Here is a 10,770-nt window from a genome sequence, read left to right on the forward strand (position 1 = left end):
ATAAACTGAGAACATATACTTTTGTGGTTACGAGGCGGGGAGGGAGGGAGGGTGGGAGAGGGATTTTTACTGATTAATTAGTAGATAAGAACTGCTTTAGGTGAAGGGAAGGACAATACTCAATACATGGAAGGTCAGCTCAACTGGACTAGACCAAAAGCAAAGAAGTTTCCGGGATAAACTGAATGCTTCAAAGGTCAGCGGAGCAAGGGCGGGGGTTTGGGGACCATGGTTTAAGGGGACTTCTAAGTCAATTGGCAAAATAATTGTATTCTGAAAACATTCTGCATCCCACTTTGAAATGTGGCGTCTGGGGTCTTAAATGCTAACAAGCGGCCAACTAAGATGCATCGATTGGTCTCAACCCACCTGGAGCAAAGGAGAATGAAGAACACTGAGGTCACACGACAACTAAGAGCCCAAGAGACAGAAAGGGCCACATGAACCAGAGACCTACATCATTCTGAGACCAGAAGAACTAGTTGGTGCCTGGCCACAATCGACGACTGCCCGGACAGGGAGAGCAACAGAGAACCCCTGAGGGAGCAGGAGATCAGTGGGATACAGACCCCAAATTCTCATAAAAAGACCATACTTAATGGTCTGACTGAGACTAGAGGAATCCTGGCGGTCATGGTCTCCAAACCTTCTGTTGGCACAGGACAGGAATGATTCCCGAAGACAACTCATCAGACATGAAAGGGACTGGACAGTGGGTAGGAGAGAGATGCTGATGAAGAGTGAGCTAATTATATCAGGTGGACACTTGAGACTGTGTTGACATCTCCTGTCTGGAGGGGGGATGGGAGGGTAGAGAGAGTTGGAAGCTGGCAAAATTGTCACGAAAGGAGAGACTTGAAGGGCTCACTCATTAGGGGGAGAGCAAGTGGGAGTACGGAGTAAGGTGTATATAAACTTATATGTGACAGTCTGACTTGATTTGTAAACTTTCACTTGAAGCTCAATAAAAGTTAATAAAAAAAATGTAAAGAGGTAATCTGGTGTAAATAGGATGTCACTTTAAAGGAAAATGAGTTTCACAATGGTTTAGAACTGCTGGCATTATCAAGAATGTGAGAAGAAAGTTGTAAGGCTGATAGAAAATACCAATTTTAACAGAAATTTGTTCTAATGCCAACACAAAATGTAATTCATGAAATTTTATACAGCCAAAATACTGAAGTTCAAGGTAATCTGGAAGGAATAGGACATGGAAGTGGGGGAAATTAATGGCTGTTAACATGGGTATGTAGTGACATTAGTGTTCCCAGGCAGAAATAGCTGTCCACAGAAAAGAGGTTAGCCAAGGAGAAGTAAAAAATCATGAGTGTCTGTGAGATCCAATGATAGTTTCTGGTGTGCCATGAATGAGTTAGGAGAGTTTTATACACAGTGACTATTTAGGTGTGGACAGGTTAGAAGAGGTTTAAATGCAGATAATAGGGAGTCGTGTCACCTTTTTTAGTACCAAAAATATATATATTATTTTGGAGGGAAGAAAATGGTGTCAGAAAACGAGATCTGAGCAGAGAGAGAATGGCATGCTGAGAGAGAATTTATGGCACTCTTACCCAAACCACGGGAGGAAAGGCAGATGGAGGGTATAACTTTGGAGAGTGGAGGACAGAGGGGTCATTGAAACATTTTCAGACCACGAATAGCACTGTGCTGGAGGGGAGTCGGAGCACTGGTGGCAAAGTAGTTAAGAGCTCAGCTGCTAACTAAAAGGTCAACAGTTCGAATCCACCAGCCACTCCTTGGAAACCCTATGGGGCAGTCCTACTCATAGTGTCACTATGAGTGGGAATTGACTCCACGGCAATGGGTTTAGTTTGATTTTTTTGGGAGGAGAGTCAAGGTCCAAGTGGCAGAAGCTGTCCCAGGGCTGGAAAAGGTCGTTACCCTTTGTGGGGACTAAGTTGGAACAGGGGAACGTTAATGAGGCCCTTTAGTGAGAGGGTTAGAAGTTCCTGGACTGGGGGCCAGGAGCAACCATGTCTCCACTTCTCATTTTCTGGCTGTTTGCCTCTTCCTTCTATTCCATGGTAGAACTCTGGGACCTGTCAACGTGGTTCTATTGATTCTTAAGCTAGAGAGATGGAGAAGGTGAAGAGTTGTGTGGAGGCCTACAATGATGTGGAATGTGTAATTTAAAGAAAAACACCTTTGTATATTCTGTAACTTCCTTACTAACTTAAAATGTGTTTTCAACCATAAATTTGTTGAGCATTTATTTTAATATACAAATAGAAATGCAAAGGTGTTGACTGGAACAATAAAATGGAAAAATAAATAATAGCCTAGACAATGGAAACCTCTGCAGTCACTTAAAAAGAGTGAAGTGGACCTATACATTGACATGGAAAATGTCTCCACAGAGATGCTGTCCTAGTCATGTCTTTTCAATAAGCATGTATTTTCAAAAACTATCATGGTGTTTGTTCATAATGTGAGCATACCATACCTAGAAAAGCAGAGTGGGATCCAGAGAAAATGAAATTTTATTTAAAGGAGATGATGCCAGGATTAAAAAGAACTTTACCATATTAAATTGGCATAGTATATTTATATTTGTAGGTGTATTTATGTATGTAATTTGTATACTTAACATTCTTGGGGTCTTCTGAAGATATTAAAGATCAGAAATAGGATTTTGTCAAAAGTTCTTTAATTTACTGTACAGTCGTCCCTTGGGATCCATGAGGGATTGGTTCTAGGACCCCCCATACCAAAATCAGGGGATACTCAAGTCCCTTATATAAAATGGCATAATATTTGCATATAACCTGCACACATCCTCCGTACACTTTAAATCGTCTGTAGATTACTTATAATACCTAATACAATGTAAACGCTATGTAAATAGTTGTAGTATATTGTTTAGGGAATAATGACAAGACGTGAGGCGAACGATGCTCAGACGAGTGCTGAAGAGAGACTGAGTATTGGTGAAATGGTGGGAGGCTACAGCATGGTATGCCTAGTCATCACTTTTTTCAAGTGAATTCAGCATAGTGCTTGGCATACAGCAAATTCAAGTTTTGCTTTTTGGAACTTTTTTTCCTCCAAATATTTTTGATCTGTGGTTAGTTGAATCCACGGATACAAAACCCGCAGATATGGAGGGCCAACTGTATATTCTCATCAGGTCCTCAGGAAATCCAATCAGGAGAGGGGCAGAGTGAGGGCCCTTCTAGATAAGGCTTAGTTGGAACCTGCTAAGAAGCCCCTTTGTAGCCTGAAGGTCCTTCTAGCAGCAGAATTCAGCCTCATAGCACAAAGCACTAACACTGGACCCCACAAATCTCAGGCAGTTTCACTGTTCTTCTAGGAATGTTGGCAGCCCTTTGGTCCTTTCTGTATCTGTTTGAGGTCTAAAAACAAAACTTTCTACAACTCAACAACAAAAAGACAACCCGGTTAAAAAATGGGCGAAGGACTTGAACAAATATTTTCCAAAAAAAGATATACAAATGGCCAATAAGCACATTCAAAGACGCTTAAAGTCATTAGTCACTAGGGAAATGAAAATCAAAACAGAAAGAGATACGTATTCACACACAGTAGGATGGCTATAATTAGAAAAATGTAAAACAGCAAGTGTTGGCAAGGAAGTGGAGAAATTGGAACCCTTGTCCATTGCTGGTGAGGATATAAAATGGTACAGTCACGGTGGAAAAACAGTTGGTGGTTCCTTAAATAGTTAAACATAGAATTACCATGTGATCCAGAAATTCCACTCCTGGGTATATACCCAAAAGATTTGAAAGCAGGGACTCCAACAGGTACTTGGACACCAATATTTGTTGCAGCATTATTCACAACAGCCAAGGGTAAACAACCCAAGTGTCCATCAACAGATGAATGGATAAACAAAATGTGGTGTATACCTACTATGAAATATTATTCACCCATAAAGAGAAATGAAGTTCTGATACGTGTTATAAAATAGATAAACCTTGAAAACATTATGCTGAATGAAGGTCCACAAAAGAAAAAAAAATTGTATGATTCTGCTTACGTGAAATACCTAGGCTAGGCAAATGCATAGAGACAAAAGGTTATTAGTAGATACTAGGGACTGAAGGGGAGGGAGGAAAAAGAGTTACATTTTAAGTTTGTATTCTAAGTCTCTGTTTGGGGTGATGAAAACTCTTGGAAATAGTGGTGATGTTTGCGCAAAATGGTGAATGTTGAACGTAATTAATGTCACTGAACTGTATACCTTAAAATGGTTAAAATGGCAATTTTTGGGTTGCATTGTCATGGATTGAATTATGTCCCCCCCCAAAATGTGTGTATCAACTTGGTTAGGCCACGCTTCCCAGTATTTAGTGGTCGTCCTCCATTTTGTGATTGTAATTTTGTGTTAAAAGGATTAGGGTAGGATTGTAACACCTACCCTTACTCAGGTCACCTCCCTGATCCAATGTAAAGAGAGTATCCCTGGGGTATGGACTGCACCAACTTTTGGAAAAGGAAGCAAGCAGAGAGTTGGGGACCTCATACCAACAAGAAAGCAGCACCAAGAGCAGAGTGCGTCCTTTGGACCCAGGGTCCCTGTGCCTGAGAAGCTCATCGACCAGGGGAAGTTTGAGGACAAGGAATCTTCCTCCAGAGCCAACAGAGGCAGAAAGCCTTCCCCTGGAGATGATGCCCTGAATTTGGACTTGTAACCTACTAGACTGTGAGAAAATAAATTTCTCTTTGTTAAAGCCATCCATTTGTGGTGTTTCTGTTATGGCAGCACTAGATAACCAAGACATGTATGTATTGTACCAAAATAAAATTAAAAGAAGAAAAAAGCTTGCACTGGTAAAAAGTCTCATTTTAAATATTGTCAATTATCACGGAGGCTCTGTGAACTCACTCTGAGGGACTAGATGGGTGTTTGTACTGGGAACTTCCCTGCAGCCTCCCACTGGTTGCAAAGGCACATGTCAGGGTTTCAAGCTTCTTTCCTGGGAATAATAAAACTATTTTCATTCTCTTTTCCGTTCATGGAGAGGTTTTCTGGGTTGAGAGAAGATTTTGTTTTTAACTGTATTTCCCCAATGATTGTCAGCTCATCCGTGCCCTGCCCAGGAGGTGGGTGCTGGGAATCAAGACCTTAATATTTTTTCCTTTTTTCGACAGGGTCTAAGTGGTTTATTAGAAAGTCCATTACAAGATACAAAATGATTCATAATGATGACATCCATACTCTCAGCCTAGTGCCCCGGGCATGACACAACTCTCCCGTGGGCCATCCCTAGGCTCTTATTTCTTAAAGGACACACTGAAGAGAGAAATTCCCTCAAACCAAGACCCTAAGACAAAGGGATTTCAGAAACCACTGGGAAGGAGGGTGGTTTAGAAAGTCCTGCTACATTTGCCAACATGGAGATGGGGTGGAGGGGATGAAACTCTGCAGGATGAAACTGAATTTTCACACAGAGTTAGAAGGAAAGAAAAGTGTAGGCAGGGCCCAAGAGCCCAGGAAGTTTCCTGGGTTTGGGCAGGGGATGGGCAACAGAGGAGGCCAAAACAACAGTGGCTGGGACCTGATAGCGTGTTTCTTTTTTCTACGTCCTCCTCCCGCCTCTCTTCTTGAGGGCCAGGTGGATGATGGCACCATTGGCCATGTTGTAGTAATCCCCAACCAAACCAAACCCACTGCCATTGAGTTGATTCTGACTCATACCAACCCCATAGGGTTTTCAAGGCTGTAAATCTCTACAGAAGCAGACTGCCACATCTTTCTCCCACGGAGCAGCTGGTGATTTTGAACCACTGACTTTTGGTTAGCAGCTAATCACCTTAACCACTGTGCCACTGTGGCGCCTGTAGGAAGCCAGTGAGTCGGAATCCTTGAAGATGTCCTTGTACTGCAGCTTCTGTTTCCCTGCAGGTATGCTCATCGCTTCACAAATCTTCACCTTGATGATGAAGACCTGATCTGTGAGTGGGAGAGTGAAGACCGGCACCTGCCTACTCAGTTTCCATTCTGTCATAACCTACATGTTGGGGAACTGGACTTTGATGGACACCGTACCCTTGTTTCTGCTCAGAAGCTCCTACTTGGAGACTATCTTCTGTTTTCAGTTTCTTGGAGGCAGACTCCTTTTCTGTGGGAGGCAGAAGGTGGATAGGGGGCACTGGGACTGGAGCTGGGTGCCACAGGTTGAGCTGGCATGAAGGCTGCTGGCACAATCATAGAATGGGTGGGCAAGGTGCCATGATGTGGGGGCCAAAGGAGCCATGGTCACCACTTTGATTCTGGGTATGAGGATGATGGGTGGCATGGGAGCAATCAATGAGCACAAGGTCAGGCAGTTCACAGATGCCATCAGAGGCTGGGGCATGACAGGAACTGTGGACACAACTGTGGTGTGAATGGGAGGTGGCATTATGGTTGTTTGGGGCAATGAGGTGATGGATAAGACAGAGCTGGGGATGTTGGTGGCTGAGGAAGGAGGTGGGCAATTTCATCGGGCTTGCTGGGGCCAATTTTCTCTTTGGTGTCATCTTCTTGCACCAGGGCTTTGGCCTTGTGAATAGCTTTACTATTCTCCTGGAGAGTGATATTGGCCTGGGCAACATGCTGGGTCTGGGCCATGCTGCTGGTGTGGCCATCCCAGGTCACTTTTTCCTCTGGCTTCTGGATCTCCTCCTCACTAACCTTCTTACCAGCAGCTATTTCCTCTGCATGGAAGATTTCAGTATGCTGCTCAGCCAAATGTTTCAAGTTGGCTCTCCATAGCCAGGCCTGGTGCATACACCTCATCATCATTCTGCTCTTGGCTGCAGCAATCTCAATGCTGTAGTCAGCAGGGTCAAGAAGTGTCATGCACATGTGTTTCTGTACTTTGATGGCAGGGATCTTCTCCCCAGCGATGAGGGGACACAAGATATTCATCTGGAGCAGGGGCTCGAGGCAGTGGCTGCATGCTTTGGATTCATAGTTCTTGTGGACAATGACTTGGTCTGGAGTTGGGGGCAGAGGTGGAGGCATGGTTGTCTCTGGGATTGGGGGTATTTCCAGCCCTTCTTCTTCATCGTTTGAACTTTCATCCATATCTTTCACTTGAATGTCCTGTTTAGGCTGGGAAGGAGGCTTCTCGACTTCTGTTCCTCTTCCTTCTCATGAGACTCAATCTCCATTTTGACTTGCTCATGCTCTCCAAAATTCTCATAGTGCTCCTCAATGAATATTTGAGCCTCTACCTCCTTAGCGGGGGTGGTTGGATGAGGGAAGTTCCCTTGCTCATGGGGCTGGAAGTCCATTGTTTTCACCACCACAAAATCATGCCAGTGGGTCTGAGCATAAGTCACACACTCCTTCTCTTTCTCCTCCTCCTGTTTTCTTCCTCTCATGTTGCTGGAACTTGGCCCACTGTAGTTGGTAACATAACTGATCCAAAATCTCTGAGGGTGGAGTTCAGCCTCTTCAGCTTTGGAAGCAGACTTTTGGGTGAAATCAAGATCTTGGTATTGTGCTCTTCCAGCTTCATAAAGTACATGAAGATCATGTGCTTTGGGTGGAGAAAGTCCGCATCAGCTTTCTGCATCACCTGGGTCAGAAAATGGCTCCCATTCCAGGCCACAAACCAAGCCATCAGCTTTACCATGTCTGGTTGAAGGTTGAGGTGGGGGGGCCAGGATCTGCAGTGAACTCAAACTCAGGAAAGGGCTGTTTAGGTACAATGGTCTCTTGGATCACCTGGGCTTGGACCTTCTGGTTCAGCTGCATGACCTTAGGAACTACAACTGAGGGTTCTTAATCCTTCCCCTCTGTGAATTCGCTGAGTTTTTGTAGTGGTAGGCATGATAAGTGTTGTAGAAGTTCAGAAAGTTGAACTCAGGGTTGTTGATCTCCTTCTGTTGTATCTAGCTTCAAATTCAGACCTGCGTCTGGTCACAAAGCTGGCAGTTTTGTCAAGGATGTTCCTGATGTCTGGAGGAGGGTAAATAATTCCTACCACTGACTTGGAAGTGGTAGAATCCTCCTTTGAGAATGCTTCTCCATCTGTTGGCTATTTTGGCTCTGTGGCCACAGGTGGCAACAGGGTCATTGCCTGCACTGGTCAGCTGGCATGACTGCCACTCTCAGGGCTGCCAGTCCACCTTGGTGTCAGCAAGCAGAGCTTCAAGATAGCCTTCCTGCATGAACTGTACCATGAGCTGGTAGGATGGCTGTGACTTAGTAAGTCATCTTTGAAGGGGTGAGGTTGATGCCAAGACCTTGACTTTTTAGGAAAAGATTTGAGACTGAGTCTCAGTACTTTCACTTCCACAGTGATCTTGGGCAGATTCTAGATACTCTCTGAGTTGTGTCTGGGATAGAGAAATGCCTTTCCTTTTCCCCTCCCTTCAGCTGCTGGAAGTTTCTGAGGCTCAGGGAACACCCACTAGACTATTTGAAGGATGGCCTCGGGAGGGAGCCATACCCCACCAGCATGTGACCCCTTTGGATTACATCAAGGGTGAGCCTGGGTCTGTGCTTTCCTCTGACAAATCCTTCAACTCTGCATCTCTATCAGGGTTTGATGGGAATGCTGGAGGGGGGTGTACTGTGGACCAATAGGAAGACAGGACTGGCGACAAAGTCCAAATCTTCACGGAACTGTCAATGAAACAATTCACATATCTTCAACGGAAATCACACGTTTATCAATGAAACTAAAGGGTACACTTTGAAAAAGTTCTGCCGGGTTTGGCTCGCTGGACATTTATTGCCTCTTTCTGTGGCCAGAGTGGTGTCTTATTTTCCAAAATAGGTAGAGAATTACTTCCATGTTTCCTCTAGTACGTACAGGTGATTCCAGTGACTCATCTAGGGTAGACATTTTGGGAATGTTCTTTGCAGTTTCCCAAGCTGTCACTGGCAGCTCCCCTTGGGAAAACTCCTCCATTGTTTCCTGCCCTGGAGATGCTCCTGACAAGAGAAGCATGGGGCCACTTTGGTACTTTGGTCTGACCAGAAAAGCCTCGGTAGCAGCTGCTCACCTTCAGTGGGTCATCCCAGGCCAGTTGCATCTCTACAGCCCACCGTGTACACCCCAGCTACTTCTTGGGAGAAGGTGGGTTGACAGGTGAGCTTGACTTCTGGATCCTCACAGAAACAGAGGACTGATTCATTCAGATCAGATTCCTGGCCTGATCCTAGGTGTGGAACAGTGGGTGGTTGTCCATGAGGTTAGGGGTCCTGTGACCCATGGGTGATAGGAAAGTGGGGATGGTGGTGTGGGCTTGGACCATGAGGCCATATTCCTGGAATGCTAGTGGGGCTGGCCCTAGGGCCTTGGTACATCTGCAGCTGCTGACCCCGTCTGCTCCTGGGAGGAAAACCTGGGAAGAACTGGGCACTTTCAAGGACCTGGAACCCCATGGGCATCATCTTTAGTTCATAAAGGCCCCCATCAGATTGGAGGTGGTCTCTGGTGGCAGTGGCAATGTAGCCCATTTGGGGGTGCTCAAGTCACAGCCAGATAGGCCTGCGCCCACGTCCTTTGGTGACTGACCTTTTGGTGGCTGACACATACCCCAAGAAGTCTTGCATAGCCCTGCCAACTGCACTACTTGGGACTTCACACACAAGTGGGAAGGTGTCAGCCCACTGGAAACTTCCCTTCCACACAAGGGCCTAGTTGCAGCGGTCCATCTAGACACCCAGCAACAGACTAAGTTTTCACAAAGCTCATATTCAACCTGGGAAAGATATTTCAGAGGCAAGACTGCAGTCCTCATCCATTTGCCTTATTTGTGAAATTGTTAGGTGAGTGAAAAGCAAGGACGAATGAGTTCATGCGTGTGTTTGTAAATAAAATGCAAAGTAGTTCAAGAGTTGAGACATGTCTGAGTGCCATCAGCACATAGTAGAAGCAAATTCATTTTTATCACTTCCTTCCTGAACATGTGGAGAGAGATGTAAGAGACACAGTTGACTCTGCCCTGTATCTCTGTTATTATGGCAAAAGCATCCCTTGAAAGTTGAAAAGGAGGGAATCCAGGCCTAATGCCATTAAATCCAAAGCCATGATCACCCAGCCAGAAAACACTGAAGGCAAGATTCAATACTAGTCACTTCTGAATCTTAAAGTTACCCCTTGATAGTCAAGGAGCATCTGAGCAGAAAACACGGTGGAGAGGGTAGTGAGAGAAAAATGACAGATCTCAAATCTACCAGGAACCTGAGCGCCTTCCCCATTAGTTTATTCATTCTAGTAGATGTGTAGTGGTATTTAACCATGGTTTCAATTTGCATTTCCTTAAAGGCTAGTGATGTTATTTGTGCTTATTTACCATCCATATTTCCTCTTTGGCAAAGTGGGCGCTTAAAATTTTGGTTGTTTGTTTTCATAATATTGAGTTCCAATGACTTCTTTTTCTATCCTTATTACAAATATTTTATTGAATATGAGCTTTGCAAAAATTTTTCCTACTCTGTGGCTTGACTTTTTATTCCCTTAATAAGAGCAGAGTTTATCATTATGATGAACTCCAAGTTATCACTTCATTTTTGTATAAATTGTGCTTTTGGTGTTGAATCTAGGAAATACCTTCATAACTCATGATAACAAAGATTTTCTCCTACATTTTATTCTAGAAGTTTTATAGTTTAAGATTTTACTTTTAGGTCTATGGTCCATTTTGAGTAATTTTTTTGTATTTGGTGTGAGGTATTGATCAAAGTTCATATTTTTGCATATGGATTGTTTCAGTATCATGTATTTAAAAGGCTATCTTTTCTCCATTGAATTAACTTTATACTTTTTGTCAAAAATTAGC

The 10,770-nt window shown here is 44.1% G+C and overlaps 1 pseudogene; it reads right to left on the reverse strand.

Moving 5' to 3' along the window:
* Positions 1-5,450: 5,450 nt before the first annotated feature.
* Positions 5,451-7,748, reverse strand: LOC100665939 (splicing factor 3A subunit 1-like; annotated as a pseudogene).
* Between the last annotated feature and the right edge of the window lie 3,022 nt (positions 7,749-10,770).

This window comes from Loxodonta africana, chromosome 2 (assembly GCF_030014295.1).
Source record: "Loxodonta africana isolate mLoxAfr1 chromosome 2, mLoxAfr1.hap2, whole genome shotgun sequence".
Lineage (NCBI taxonomy): Eukaryota > Metazoa > Chordata > Mammalia > Proboscidea > Elephantidae > Loxodonta > Loxodonta africana.